Raw genomic sequence first — 15,734 nt, forward strand, 5'->3', positions numbered from 1 at the left:
CGGGAAGTTTCACAGTGAACATCATAAAAAAACGTCTATCTTTCTAGCGAACCAAGTTCCTATAATAATAACATTGTGTGTTACAATAGTCGTATACACATTTATCTACACACACCATAAACACACTAATACACATGTACTCACATGCACATAGTTATTGAATACACTTCCACCACCACCAGTCCATTGGTAAACAATACTTTCCCAGGGTATTTCTAATGGCAACATAGTGATCAATGCAACTTGGCTGTAACCATGATCCAAGAGATACCCATGGAGAGTACACATCTCACATAGCATTTCAATGGCTTTAGACTCCATCCATGAGTGGTGGCATTTCATATAGGAAGACATTCCAAAAGTCTCTAAACTAGTCAAGCGTCGACACATACAGTATCTTCAATCCAAACTCACTAGTTAGATGAATAATCAGCAAGTGGGTTGATACATATGATTTTAGTTTAAAATCAGTCTGAAAAGTAAAACAGATCTCTCTCTCTCTCTCTCTCTCTCTCTCTCTCTCTCTCTCTCTCTCTCTCTCTCTCTCTCTCTCTCTCTCCTCCTCGAACACCTGCCCTCTCTCTCTCCTCTCAGCAGGCAGTGATGTTGATTTAAAGCAAGCAGAGAGAAGTGGCAGGCCACATCAACAGTAGTGGAATGCTTAGCAACCAGTGTTCCTTGTTGGTTACCTGTAGTGATGTCAGTCAGTTAACAGGTGAGCCAAGTACACCATGCTCTGCGTCTCAAATGGCACCCTAGTCCATATTTAGCCCACTGCTTTTAAAAAAGTAGAGCACTATATAGAGAATAGGGTGCTATTTGGAACGCAGCGCGTGTTTTTAGGAGTGCAACAACAGCAACATGGGTTTAAAGGCCATTTCAGTTCATGAGAAGACCTCCTGTAATAATAGAAATAACTCACGGGTTCTTCTCTTAAATACAACCTGAGTGTTCCGTCTACCCTGTCTGTCCTTGTTGTGTCCTGTCTGTCCTGGTTGCTGTCCTGTCTGTGTCCTGTCTGTCCTGGCCTGTCTGTCCTGTTGTCCTGTTGTCCTGTCTGTCCTGTCTGTCCTGTTTGTCCTGTCTGTCCTGTTGTCCTGTCGCTGTCCGTGTTGTTGTCCTGTCTGTCCTGTTCTGTCCTGTTGTCCTGTTTGTCCTGTTTTTGTCGCTGTCTGTCCTTGGTCTGTCCTCTCCTGTTTGTCCTTGTCTTTTTGTCCTGTCTGTCCTTGTTCTGTCGCTGTCTGTCCTGTTTTGTCCGTCGTCCTGTTTCCTGTCTTTCTGTTCCGTCGTCCTGTTGTCCTTTCTGTGTCTGTCCCTGTTGTCCTGTTTCTCCTATCCTGTCTGTCTGTTTGTCCTGGTCCCTGTCCTGTCTGTCCTGCTCTATCCAGTCCTGTCCTGTCGTCTGTCTCTGTCCGTCCCGTCTGTCCTTCCTGCTCATGCTAGAAAAGCATCAACGTAGACGAGAGCCCGATGCAGCTCACAGGCAGCAGACAGCAGCTCTCTGCGGTAGCATGACCAGGCCGTGTTCACAAAGTCAGAGTAGAGTACTGATCTAGGGTCAGTTTGCTGTAAATCATATGAATAAGAGCAGGGACCTGATCTAAGATAGCGATACAGATCTCTCAGGCTGTTGGAGAGATTCTGCCAACAAGCACAGCACTGTTCCTGGGAGATACTATACTACAGCTGATATAGAAACACTAAGAGAGACAAATTAATCACATTTCCTTAGGCTTCATTGACATTGATGGCGTGACTATGATACGGGTAAGATTCTGTGGACGAACAGAGAAAATACACAGTAGTCTACAGGCTAAACCACAAGCAGTGAAAGAGTCCAGTCATAGCAGACAAAGTTTTGTTAGTAACACTGGATGGCTTTTCTTTTTTCACCATGGAATATTGTAAGTAAAAGTTCTAGAAGCTCCTGAAGTCCGGCTATAAGACTCTGGTACGCGGGAGCTCAGCCAGGTACAGCTCTCAACACTTCCTGAAAATAAGGGTGCTGGCAAGAACAATCATGCGCATAACTCCACAATCAACGACCATTATTCACTCAGTTGTAATGTTCAAGAGGGATGTCTTGTCTGTCTGTCTGTTCTGTGTGTGTCTCTGCCTGTGTGTTCTCTGCCTTGTGTGTGTGGTGTCTGGTGTGGGTGTGTTGTGTGTCTGTGGTGTTGTTGTCGGTGTGTGTGTGTGTGTGTGTGTGTGTGTGTGTGTGTGTGTGTGTGTGTGTGTGTGTGTGTGTGTTGTGTGTGGTGGTGTGTGTGTGTGTGTGTGTGTGTGTGTTGTTGTGTGTGTGTGTGTGTGGTGTGTCTATGTGTGGTGTGTCATGTGTGTGTTGGTCTGTGTGTGTGTAGTGTGGTGTTGTTGGTGGGGTGTGTCGTCTATTGTGTTGTGTGTCTTGGGTGTGTGTCTTGGGGTGTGTGTCGTTGTCTGTCTTCTATCTTCGTGTCTGTCTGTGTCTGTCTGTCTGTGGTGTGTCTGTTGTGTTGTCTGTGTCTGTCTGGTCCTGCTCGTCGTTCTGTCTGTCTGTCTGTCTGGTCTGTCTGTTCTGTCAGTCCTGTCCTGTCTGTCTGTCTGTCCTGTCTGTCTGTCTGTTCGTGTCTGTCCTGTCTGTCTGTCTGTCTGTGTGTCTGTCTGTGTTGTGTGTGTGTGGTGTGTGTGTGTGTGTGTTGTGTGTGTGTGTGTGTGTGTGTGTGTGGTGTGTGTGTTGTGTGTTGTGTGTCTGTCTCTGTCCTTCACCAGGGGTATTCAGTAGGGGCTCTCCTCTCTGTCCACCGGACCGGCAGTCACCTCTGGTTCAGTTCATTAGAGGGCTCTCTCTCTGTCCACCGACCGGCCAGTCACCTGCTGGTTCAGTTTCATTAGAGGGCTCTCTTCTATCGTCCTACCGGACCGGCCAGTCACCTGCTGTTCAGTCATTAAGAGGGCTCTCTCTCTGTCCACAGGACCGGCCAGTCACCGGCTGGTTCAGTTCATTAGAGGGCTCTCTCTCTGTCCACCGGAACAGCCAGTCCACGGCTGGTTCAGTCATAAGAGGGCTCTCTCTCTGTCCACCGGACCGGCCAGTCACCGGCTGGTTCAGTTCATTAGAGAGCTCTCTCTCTGTCCACCGGACCGGCCAGCACGCGGCTGGTTCAGTTCTTAGAGGGCTTCTCTCTCTTCCACCGGACGGCCGTCAGTCATTCTAAGCTCTCCACCGGACCGGCAGTCAGATTAACACCAGCCCAACAGATGAGAAACATGACCAGCAGTCCAGACAGGAGGGAGAAGGAGACCGTGCGCGTTTTGGAGCTGGAGCATGGCTGGGTACAGCTGGCAGGCTGAGGCCCCCTGCCCTGTCCTCCTCCTCAGGCATGTCGATAGGACGCCTCAGAGTGTTCCCGGCCCAGCCTCCTCTTCCTCCTCCTCCTCCTCCTCGTCATCATCAGAAGTAATACATTCTTCCTCCTGTAGATAGGTGGGTCTGAGGAGCGGTGGTCCCCCGGGCCCGAGGAGGCCTGCTGTTGCGTCTCAGTAATCTGACCTGTATTCAAACAGAGGACGCCTTCCTCGCTGTGTTCAGCAACGGGAGACCAAGAGAGACAGAGAACAATGAACAACGTGGGGAATGGCAACCGACAGCAGGAATTAGGGGAGGATGGGAAGAGGGCAGGAGTGGTTAGAAGAGGAATGGACAGGGTAAGGGATGTGGGTTAGGAGGGAAGGGATGAGGACAGGGCAGGAGTGGTTAGGAGGGGAAGGGTGAGGACAGGGCAGGGAGTGGTTAGAAGGGAAAGGAGATTGAGGACAGGGAGTGGGTAAGAAGGGAAGGGATGAGGACAGGCAGGAGTGTAGGAGGGAGGGATGAGGAAGGGCAAGGCCTGGTTAAGAAGGGAAGGGATGAGGACAGGGCAGGGAGTGTTAAGTAAGGGAAGGGATGAGGAGGGCCAGGGATGGGTTAAGGAGGGGAAGGGATGAGGACAGGGCAAGGGAGTGGGTTAGGAGGGACAGGGATTAGGACAGGGCAGGAGTGGGTTTGGAGGGGAAGGGATGAGGACAGGGCAGGGAGTGGGTTAGGAGGGGAAGGGATGAGGACAAGGGAGGGAGTGGGTTAAACGGGGAAGGGATGAGGACAGGGCAGCGAGTGGGTTAGAGAAGGGAGGGAATAGGACAGGGCAGGGAGTGTTAAGAGGGGAAGGGATGAGGACAGGGGCAGGGAGTGGGTTTGGGAGGGGAAGGATGGAAGGGGAGGAGTGGTTAGGAGGGGAAGGGATGAGGACAGGGGAGGGAGTGGGTTAAGAGGGAAAGGGGATGGGACAGGGCAGGGAGTGGGTTAGGAGGGGAAGGGATGGAGACAGGGCAGGGAGTGGGTTTGGAGGGGGAAGGATGAGGAACGGGCAGGGAGTGGGTTTTGGAGGGGAAGGGATGAGGACAGGGCAGGAAGTGGGTTAGGAGGGAAGATGGGACAGGGAAGGGAGTGGGATTAGGAGGGAAGGGATGAGACGAGAGGGAGTGGTTGGAAGGAGAGAGGATGAGGATCAGGGAGGGAGGTGGATTAGAGGGGGAAGGGATGGAAGACAGGGAGTGGGTTAGGAGGGGAGGACAGGGCAGGAGTGGGTTAGGAGGCGGTAAGGGAAAGGGATGAGGACAGGGTAGTGGGTTAGGGAGGAAGGGATGTACGACAGGGGAAGGAGTGGGTTAGGAGGGGAAGGGATCGAGGACAGGGGAGGTACTTGGGTAAAGTAGAGGAATGGACACAGGGGGAGAGAGTGGGAGTGGTTAGGAGGGGAAGGGATGGCATGGGAACAGGGGAGTACTGGGGTAGGAGGGGAATGGACAGGGGAGAGAGTGGGTTAGGAGGGAAGGGATGAGGACAGGGCAGGGAGTGGGTTAAGAAGGGAAGGGAGAGAAGGGCAGGGAGTGGGTTAAGAAGGGCAAGGGATGAGGAAGGGACACGGAGTGGTTAGCAGGGGAAGGGATGAGGAAGGGCAGGGAGTGGGTTAAGAAGGAAGGGTGAGAACGGTGCAGGGATCGGGTTAAAGGGAAGGGATGAGGAAGGGCAGGGAGTGGGTTAGGAAGGGGAAGGATGAGGAAGGGAGGGATGTGGGTTAAGAAGGGGAAGGGATGAGGACAAGAGGGAGTGGGTTAAGAGGGGAAGGGATGAGGACAGGGCAGGGAGTGGGTTAGGAGGGGAAGGGATGGACAGGCAGGGAGTGGGTTAGGAGGGGAAGGGTGAGGACAGAGGAGGGAGTGGGTTTGGAGGGGAAGGGATGGAGGGACAGGGGAGGGAGTGTATTAGGGAGGGGAGAGAAGAGGACGGAGGGAGTGGGTTAGGAGGGGAAGGGACAAGGGCAGGGGTGGGTTAGGAGGGGAAGGGAAAGGGATGAGGAAGGGGAGGAGTGGTTAGGAATGGAAGGCATGAGACAGGGAGGGAGTGGGTTTGGAGGGGGAAGGGATGAGGACAGGGGAGGGAGTGGGTTGGAGGGAAGGGATGAGGACAGGGGAGGGAGTCGGGTTTGGAGGGGAAGGGACAGGGGAAGGAGTGGGTTTAGGAGGAAGGGAGAGGACAGGGGAGGGAGTGGGTTGGAGGGGAAAGGGATGAGGACAGAGGAGGGAGTGGGTTGAGGAGGGAAGGGATGAAGGACACGGGGAGGGAAGTGGAATTAGAGGAGAAGGATGAGACACGGGTTAGTGGGTATGGAGGCGGAAGCGGAACAGGAGGGAGTGTGGGTTGGAGGGGAAGGGAAATGGGATCAAGGACAAGGGGAGGAGTGGGTTTGTGGGAAGGGATGAGGACAGGGAGGAGTGGGTTTGGATGGGAAGCGGACTGAGACAGGGGAGGTACTAGGGGTGTGAGAAGCAGGATGAGGAGGATGGGTAGCGAGGGGAGTGGATGTGGTGGGAAAGGGATATGGTACGAAGGGAGGAAGGGGAGGGGTGGGTGGGTATGTGAGGAAGGACCGGGAGGGAGTGGGTTAGGAGGGGAAGGGATGAGGAAGGGCAGGGCAGGTAGCTGGGGTAAGGTAGAGACAGGGACAGGAGAAGAGAGTGGAGTGGGTTAGGAGGGGAAGGGACGGGGGGAGTGGGGTAGGAGAGAGGTTGGGGAGTAGGTAAATGGTGGAATGTAAGGTTGTAAGTGCGGGCGGAGGGGAAGAGTCTCCTTCAGATGTTTTAAATAAAGTTCTCTCTGAACTCTGACATTAGTGAGTGGTGGGTTCCATCACTGAGCTTCAGCCTGACTCAGACTCCCGGTTTCTGGGCAGTGAGAGTTAGGGTCCAGGGTGGCCGGACCAGGCCGGACCAACCTCCAGGGAAGCGGTGACAGCAGCAGCAGCATATTTGGGACTGGAGAGTTTTTATGGGTCTCTGCTCCTCCATGGCTGGGGTTACAATGGATGGCTGGGTATAGATTGGATGGCTGGGGTTACAATGGATGGCTGGGTATAGATTGGATGGCTGGGGTTACAATGGATGGCTGGGTATAGATTGGATGGCTGGGGTTAGATTGGATGGCTGGGGTTAGATTGGATGGCTGGGGTTAGATTGAATGGCTGGGGTTAGATTGGATGGCTGGGGTTAGATTGGATAAAGGCCTTCTCTGGCAGGTAAAATGCTAGCTAGTGCAAACCGTTTGTTTGGCAGTGCAACGTCTTGGATCATAACAGCGTTACGCGGAGAACCACCATAGGATCATAACAGCGTTACGCGGAGAACCACCATAGGAACTGGCTTGGTGCAGGTTGGCTAGTCCACAGTGTTCCCTCCTCCTCACTGCCATCTGACAGCCAGTCAGTCAGTCAATGAGAGATGAGCTTATCAAATACATTGAGGTCTATTGGGAATTGGGAGGCTCATATTTGGGATTTGTTGGTAATGTGTTCATGAAGATAGAAAAAGACATCTGAAATGTTTTACATACAATATCAAGTCAGGTAAGACTGCTTGGTAAATCACCAGACTAGTGTATTATACTGCACTTGTATATGTATATTTTAGTGATATTTTAGAAACATGATAATCTCCATTGATAGAAATTGTGCTATAGGCCTATCGTTTAAAAATGCCTATACTCCAATAGAGAAAATTGAAAGTTAAGATTATTATTATTATTATTTTAGATGTGTTGTTAAATGTTCTGAGAGAAGTGCTTAGTAGTCTTCAGGTACATAGGCAGGACGTGAGAAGGGTCTGGAGCAGGCAGGATACCCAGGTAGCTGGAGGCAGCTTCAAGTCTGGGAGTAAAATAGTTTTTTCAGCCCCATGGCAGTAGAGGGGCGAGGGGAGGGGAGCGGTGATGCTCGGTGACCCAAGGCCCAAACACCTCTCTGGGTCTCCGGATCCTCCTCGGGAGAAGGGGGTGGAGGTAGAGGAGGAGGTGGTGGAAGATATGGAGGAGGAGGAGGAGGAGGAGGGAGTGGATATGAATGTGGGGCAGGGCACGACTTTGAAAGGAGAGGAGGAGGAGGAAGACGAGGAGGAGGAGAGGATTGAGAGACGACACAAGGGGGGGAGAGAGAGAGAGAGAACATAAAACATAAAACAACCAGTGAGGGAGAGATACAGGTCAGGGAGGAGGAGAGACAATGAAATGAAGAGGGGGAGGAGGAGGTCAGTTCTTTGTTGTTGTTGTCGCTGTTTGTTTTTTGGTTGTTTGCGTGTTTAGTTTTTTGTTCTTCAGTCTCTCATCACTACGTCAGACATCATCATCATCATCACCACCATCATCACTGAGTCATGCAGCTTCACTACTATCGGGTCAAACCCAGCCATGCGATTTGATTGGCAGATCAAAGCAGGAAGACAAAAGCTGGCAACAGCCAATCATGGAGCGGAGGCAGTGGTGAGGGGGGAGGGTTTGGGAAAGGTTAGGGGGTGTGGTTTGGAAGGGGCATCTATAAAAGTAGGTTGTGACGGGGCCAGGGGTGGGAGAGCGCAGTCCTGCTAGTGTTATCTTACTGCAGCCCAGCCCAGCTCAGCCCCTGTACGGCCAGTAAGGACTGAATTAGAGTACCTTTACCTCTGATACGCCACCAACTACTCTGTATGCAGGTGATAGGGAGGCCGTCCTCACCTGCACACACGCACACACACACACACACACACGCACACACACACACAATCTTCACACATACGAATATACACAGAGAGACTCCAAGAGCATGTCCACTGTACACACAGAGATACACAGACACAGAAAAACCGTTGAACACTTGATGAAGCTCTCTGAAGCATTCCATCTGCCGACTATGAACCTGCAAACAGTATATCCTTAGGGAATTTAAAATAATCTATTCCTCTGTACCAAGTATGAGGAAATAAAAAAAAGATATACTTTTCTTTCAAATGACCACAGCACCGCTGTAATACGGATATTCCATATGTTCTGCCATTGTCTAGAAACCTGACATTGACTAACATGATTGCATCCTCTAGATTAGAGACTAGACATTGATTGAACTGAATGACGTGAGAAAAGACAACAGTACCCCCTACTGGGACTAATGACGAATGTGCAAATCCAAAATTACAACTAGAAAAACAACAGAGCAAGAAAACTTGCTCAAAGAAAGTCAAAACACATCTTCAATTGAAAATGAAAGCACAAAAACAAAACATTCATCTTGGTAAACTGGTGCTAATAAATAAAAGCATAAAAGCGAGTCAAATGTACCATCTTTCACTTCAAACATCACATTGTTGTCAGGAATCCTGGTGGTGCTATGAGTGGGACTAAAAGAGGATAAAGGCCTGTCTGTGTCTCTGAGTAACATGTTCTACTATGGCTGTCTCTGTCCTGGTGGTGCTATGAGTGGGACTAAAGAGGATAAAGGCCTGTCTGTGTCTCTGAGTAACATGTTCTACTGTGGCTGTCTCTGTCCTGGTGGTGCTATGAGTGGGACTAAAGAGGATAAAGGCCTGTCTGTGTCTCTGAGTAACATGTTCTAATATGGCTGTCTCTGTCCTGGTGGTGCTATGAGTGGGACTAAAAGAGGATAAAGGCCTGTCTGTGTCTCTGAGTAACATGTTCTACTATGGCTGTCTCNTGGCTGTCTCTGTCCTGGTGGTGCTATGAGTGGGACTAAAAGAGGATAAAGGCCTGTCTGTGTCTCTGAGTAACATGTTCTACTATGGCTGTCTCCGACTCTGTACCAAGACTGGTTGTTCTGTTGACTCCATAGAAATAGAACATCTAGAAGGGGCTTAGAGCCCGTAACCCTGGCGATTTGACTGGTCAACTCATAGATACACACACACACCAGTTCACTCATTATGACATCACTGACTTGAATGGGGAGGGCCGTTCTATTCATTTCAGTTCTGTTGGTGTTGACTCACCCCGTCAGTGCCTGACTGCAGCTGTCCGTTGATGCTGGCCGTGCGGAAGGGTGAGTGGGTGGACAGGCGTTTGTCCCACTCGCTCTGCCGCGGCTCCGGAACAGACTCCATGAAGCTTCTCTTCAGCTCACTGATACTGGTGTGGTGACGCATGATCTCTGTATGGGTCTTATCCAGATCCTGGGAGGAGGGAACGGGGTGGAAAGAGAGAGAGAGAGAGGAGGGGTAGAGAGAGAGAGAGAGAGAGAGGGGAGGGGTGGAGAGAGGGAGCGTAGAGAGAAGGGGAGACAGGTGGAGAGAGATAGAAAGGGGAGGGGTAGAGAGAGAGAGAGAGAGAGAGAGAGAGAGAGAGGGGTGTAGAGAGAAAGAGGGTGGAGCGGGAGAGGTGGAGGGAGAAGAGGACCAGAGGCAAATAGAAAGAGAGATATAGAAAGAATATGGAGAGAGAGAAAGAAACAGAGCAGAGGGGAAGGGCATGATAGATAAAGTAGAGACAGGGGGGATAGTTTAAGGAGAAGGCAGAAAGAGACAGCAAGGAAGGGCAAAAGGGCGAAGCCCCCAGATTGGAAGAGGGTAGGGAGAAAGTATGTCATTATTTGGGGGAAATGACAAATGTACAAGTTTAGCAGAATGCAACATGATTGATGATTTGCTTATCATATCAAACAAAATGCAGTTGGAAGTTGGAACAGGCCTGCCCCTCTCAAAGAGGACAAACAACATGACAACAGGATCTAACAGGCCTTAGTCCATCCAGACCACATGATGTCCTATAGACAAACAACATGACAACAACAGGCCTTAGTCCATCCAGACCACATGATGTCCTATAGACAAAACAGACTGTCCTGTGTTCCTCCACTCTGTTCCCTCCTATGCAGATTGAACTTTAGATGATCCATCTCCGTACAGTATCCGTGCCTATCCATATTCATGGTGCAGAAGGAGTCATTGTGGTTTTGGAGCAATCGCCCATTACCAATCTACCACATGTTGGGATCGTGATCACAGAGATAAAATTACAACCAATTAGACTAGTGTCTCCTGGCTAATGACTATCAGAAACATCCCAAATGGCATCCCAAATGGTACCCTGTTCCCTATATAGAACACTACTTTAGACCAGGGCACATAGGGATCCCCGTAAGGCTCGAGTCAAAAGAAGTGCACTATATAGGGAATAGCATGCCATTTGGGACGCATATTAGAGGGAGCTCTGAGAGTTAAACTATGGGAGGACATTGAAGTGTCTTGCTTCCCAACAGAGCATCTGTGTGGATCTCTGCTACCTAATGAATTGGTCACATGGTACCTGAAGCCTAAATCTTTTATCTGTCTGAACTAAATCCCTGCTCTTCATAACTGACAGCTGTTGGTTTGGCAGCTAGCACTACAGAGATTTTACTGTTACCCGGTTTTCCAAAATCCCAAAACAGAGTGGGATTATAGTCTGGGCTGCAATGGAATACAATCCCCTTGTCAGGGAATATAATACCATAAGTGTATATACATCTACAGTACATCTACAGTACATCTACAGTACATCTATAGTACATCTATAGTACATCTACAGTATGTTTATAGTACATCTATAGTACATCTACAGTACATCTACAGTATGTTTATAGTACATCATAGTACATCTATAGTACACTACAGTACATCTACAGTACATCTATAGTATGTTTATAGTACATCTATAGTACATCTACAGTACATCTACAGTACATCTACAGTACATCTATAGTATGTTTATAGTACATCTACAGTACATCTACAGTACATCTACAGTACATCTATAGTATGTTTATAGTACATCTACAGTACATCTACAGTACATCTACAGTACATCTATAGTACATCTATAGTACATCTATTACATCTACAGTACATCTATAGTACATCTATACTACATCTATAGTACATCTATAGTATGTTTATAGTACATCTACAACATCTACAGTATGTTTATAGTACATCTATAGTACATCTACAGTACATCTACAGTATGTTTATAGTACATCTATAGTACATCTATAGTACATCTATAGTACATCTACAGTACATCTATAGTACATCTATAGTACATCTACAGTATGTTTATAGTACATCTATAGTACATCTATAGTACATCTACAGTACATCTACAGTACATCTATAGTACATCTACAGTACATCTATGTACATCTACAGTATGTTTATAGTACATCTATAGTACATCTACAGTACATCTACAGTACATCTATAGTACATCTATAGAACATCTACAGACATCTTAGTATGTTTATAGTACATCTACAGTACATCTATAGTACATCTACAGTACATCTACAGTATGTTTAATAGTACATCTATAGTACATCTACAGTACATCTACAGTACATCTATAGTACATCTACAGTACATCTACAGTACATCTATAGTACATCTATAGTACATCTACAGTACATCTATAGTATGTTTATAGTACATTATAGAGCAGCCTGTGCCAAATGGAGAGCTGGATTTGCCATTTAACCCTAGGTGACCTGTACCATTTCACTGGTGGTAGTATGGTATGCTAGGTGACCATGTGACCATTTCACTGGTGTAGTATGGTATGCTAGGTGACCATGTGACCATTTCACTGGTGGTAGTATGGTATGCTAGGTGACCATGTGACCATTTCACTGGTGGTAGTATAGTATGCTTATGGTATGCTAACGTGCAGAAGGGATGAGTGTGAGTAAGAGTCTCCTTATGCACACAACCTGGGAGTTCACACAATCACAGAAATGCACACACACACACACACACACACACACAATCACAGAAGATGGACACCACACCACACACAATCACAGAAGATGCACACACACACACACAATCACAGAAGATGCGCACACGACCACACAAAACACACACAATCACAGAAGATGCGCACACGCACACACACAAATCACAGAAGACACGCACACACACAATCACAGAAGACACACACACACACACACACAATCAACAGAAGAACACACACACACACACACACACACACACACAACACACACACACACACACACACACACACACACACACACACACACACACACACACACACACACACACACAGGCTCTCCCAGCAATATGCCTGAGGATACTTAGTCCTGAGCCAGCTGACAATTATTATTATGATGAATCAAAGACGCAGAATTTGAACCAGCACGTCAAAGACACGACTTTGTCCCAAATGGCACTCTATTCTATATATAGTGCACTACTTTTGACCAGAGTCCTATGGGTCGAAAGTAGTGTACTGTGTAGGGAATAGGGTGCCATTATGGGACACAGCCAATGTCAAAGGTCAACAGAGGTGAGGGTCAGAGAGAGTCACATGGCTATGGTTAGATACAGGAACAGCACCATGAGTGAGAGAGGCCCCAACCGCCCCAAATGGCACCCTATTCCCTACATAGTGCGCTTCTCTTGACCAGGGCCCTCAGGTCTCTGGTTAAAAGTAGTGAATAGGAATAGGGTGCCAATTGGGACGCTCCCTGAGAGAGGTACAGTACACGCTTAGAAAAAAGGGTTCCAAAAGGGTTCTTCAGCTGTCCCCATAGGAGAACTCACTGTACTTGTGCACGAGGGAATTGAACATTTTTGATTCAAGGAAGAACCCTTTTGGGTTCCATGTAGAACCCTCTGGGGAACGGGTTCAACATGGAACCGAAAAGGGTTCTACCTGGAACCAAAAGGGTTCTGCATGGAACCGAAAAGGGTTCTACCTGGAACCGAAAAGGGTTCTACCTGGAACCAAAAGGGTTCTGCATGGAACCAAAAGGGTTCTGCATGGAACCAAAACGGGTTCTACCTGGAACCGAAAAGGGTTCTACCTGGAACCGAAAAGGGTTCTACCTGGAACCAAAAGGGTTCTGCATGGAACCAAAACTAGTTATTCAAAGGGTTTTCCTATGGGGACAGCCGAAGAACCCGTTTTACATTCTAGGTAACAGCTTTCTTTCTAAGAGTGTCCAGTACAGTGAAGCTTATGTTAAGGAGTTCCAGGTCTCACAATGAGAAAGACAACAGAGGTTGGCATCATTAACCTGTTAATCACATCACTGAGATGAAAATATATGACTGGGAAAAGTTTATCAATCAAAGCTGTGTTCATGTTCCTGGAAATTGGCCTCTGTCACCAATGCAGGCTGGAGAAGTGGTACAAGAATGGCCTTAATTCAACCAACATCATTCCTGTTGGAAACACTTTCCCCTTTAGGAAGATACTTATGGTCGTTACAACAAACCTACATTTGACGACCATTGTCGACGACAATACCATTTGGAAAAAGCATCCAAAAGGTGCAAGTCATTATCGACTAAAAAAGTGCCACAACAAAAACATACGTTTGACAAGCAGGCTGAAATCAAAGGGCATGCTGGGTATACGGTGTCCACTAACATTATTTTAGATGTCTTTTCTTCAGTCTCAAAGTCAAACTGGTGCACCTCTTTCAGATCCGATGCCTATAGCTTTTAAATAATAATAATACTGGACTACGATAGTGATAGAGAAAACACTCCCAATCATATATCAAAACAAATGTGGATAAGAAACAAATGACAGATGTTGGGATGAAAAACAGCACCAAAGTAAAGTGAGTACTTGCATTAGAAGGAAACAGGAAAAGAGTGCATGCCAAGCCATTGGGGTTCAGCTGAAAACAGGGTGGGTGTAGAAAATGAAAGAGAGAATAGAAGAGTCAAGACAAAAAGAAAAACCGAAAACAGGGCAAGTGAAAACACAACTCCCATGCAGAGAGAGACAGAGAGAGAGAACATGCTGCAAACAAACAGTCAAAGAACAAATAGGACATTTTCTAGAGTGTGATACAAACCTCCAACATTAAATTGCTATGCCTGATATAAATAGTTTGACCCTCAAGTTTCTTAGCTCTTTTCTGTGAAAAACGAAGAAAACAAAAAGAGAACAAAGTTGGTCTCAGGAAGATGTGGAATTGAAATCCTTATATTATTATTTATTTTATATTTTATGCTGTACTTTTACTGTTTGACTTGCAAGCGATTACATCCGGTATGTGTGCATTCATTCCTGATAGTGGGAGAAGTGGCGAGGGACCAGATGATACTATGGGAAGTGCAGTGAAGCGGAGTGCAGGGTGAGTGCAAAGGTCCAGTGGAGTCTGTGAACACCATAAGTTACCAACACTTGGTGGGTTTCTTTATTTCAGGACTGACTGTGAGTGGACTCAAATGTTGACACATAAATGCACCATATACATACATGCCGGGGTAGCAATGCATTATCATTGTGCATGATCCGTTTTTATGCGTTACCTAAAGCATCATTCACTCGACTTTTTTGAGTGATTCTTCCTGAGGCAGCAGACAAGTGCAGCTGAGGATCTTCCTCACTATACTGTCTAGAGCACAGGCACGGTCAATCCAGGTTCGTTCACTTACAGGCACCTCATTCATTTGGTTTATCTCTCTAGTTCTACTTGGTGAAGAATTATGTCCACAAGAGGGAAGCTTTATGTATTGCCTCTGCGGGAGGAAACGGCAAGGCTGATACTGTTGGATAAGTAGCCTCCGTTTATTGGTTTCAAAACAAATGGTGGAAAATAGAGAAGAAACAAAACGTTTCTTTCTCCGTAACTATCCAAAGAAGTCTTTGATCATTGTGAACACATGAAATCGTTAAGAAGGGAACTTCACAGCCAAACAGTATTCTCTTGTATAGCTGTCCTGTTACAGTAGATATACAAGGCTGGAGGACAGAGAAACAAACAGACAAAAAACATTTATTTTTTCTGTATTAGAAATTATTTTCTAACGAATGGGGAAAAATCAACTGAAAGGCGACGAGTGATGCGAGGATGAGGATGTGAATCACTGAGTATGRGTCCCAAATGGCACCCTATTCCCTACATAGTGCACTACTTTTGACCAGGGCCAAAAGGGCTCTCTGGTCTAAACAAGTGTACTACATAGGAAGCCATTTAGTACAGAGCCTAACTGTAGACAGATATCTAACCTTCTTCACGCGCACCGTCTCCGTGCCGCTTCTGTCTCGGGGCGAATGCTGCCGATACCCCAGAGGAGGGAAGAGAGGGGCAGATACAGTAACGTTACAGACCCATGACTCTGTTTCAAACCCATCTTCATATCAATATTTTAGTCTGATACATTTTGTAAAACATGCATCTCGTGTAATAACCCCAGCCCCATGTATCAATGTTTAATTATTTTAGTCAGACACCGCACAGCCGCTGTGAGTCTGGCAAGCGAGACTTCACATACAGTAATACGTGTACTGTGTTCTGACTAAAATATACGTTATTTAGTACCACTAGATACATGTATTTCACTGTCTGTCTGACTAGATATACGTATTACTATACACTAGAAGACACATT

General features: G+C 47.2%; 1 pseudogene; it reads right to left on the reverse strand.

The window, feature by feature from the left end:
- The window catches only part of LOC112068836 (protein 4.1-like), a 78,279-nt pseudogene that overhangs the window by 12,822 nt on the left and 49,723 nt on the right, over positions 1 to 15,734 (reverse strand).

The sequence above is a fragment of the Salvelinus sp. IW2-2015 genome, unplaced genomic scaffold (assembly GCF_002910315.2).
Source record: "Salvelinus sp. IW2-2015 unplaced genomic scaffold, ASM291031v2 Un_scaffold762, whole genome shotgun sequence".
Taxonomy (NCBI): Eukaryota; Metazoa; Chordata; class Actinopteri; order Salmoniformes; family Salmonidae; genus Salvelinus; species Salvelinus sp. IW2-2015.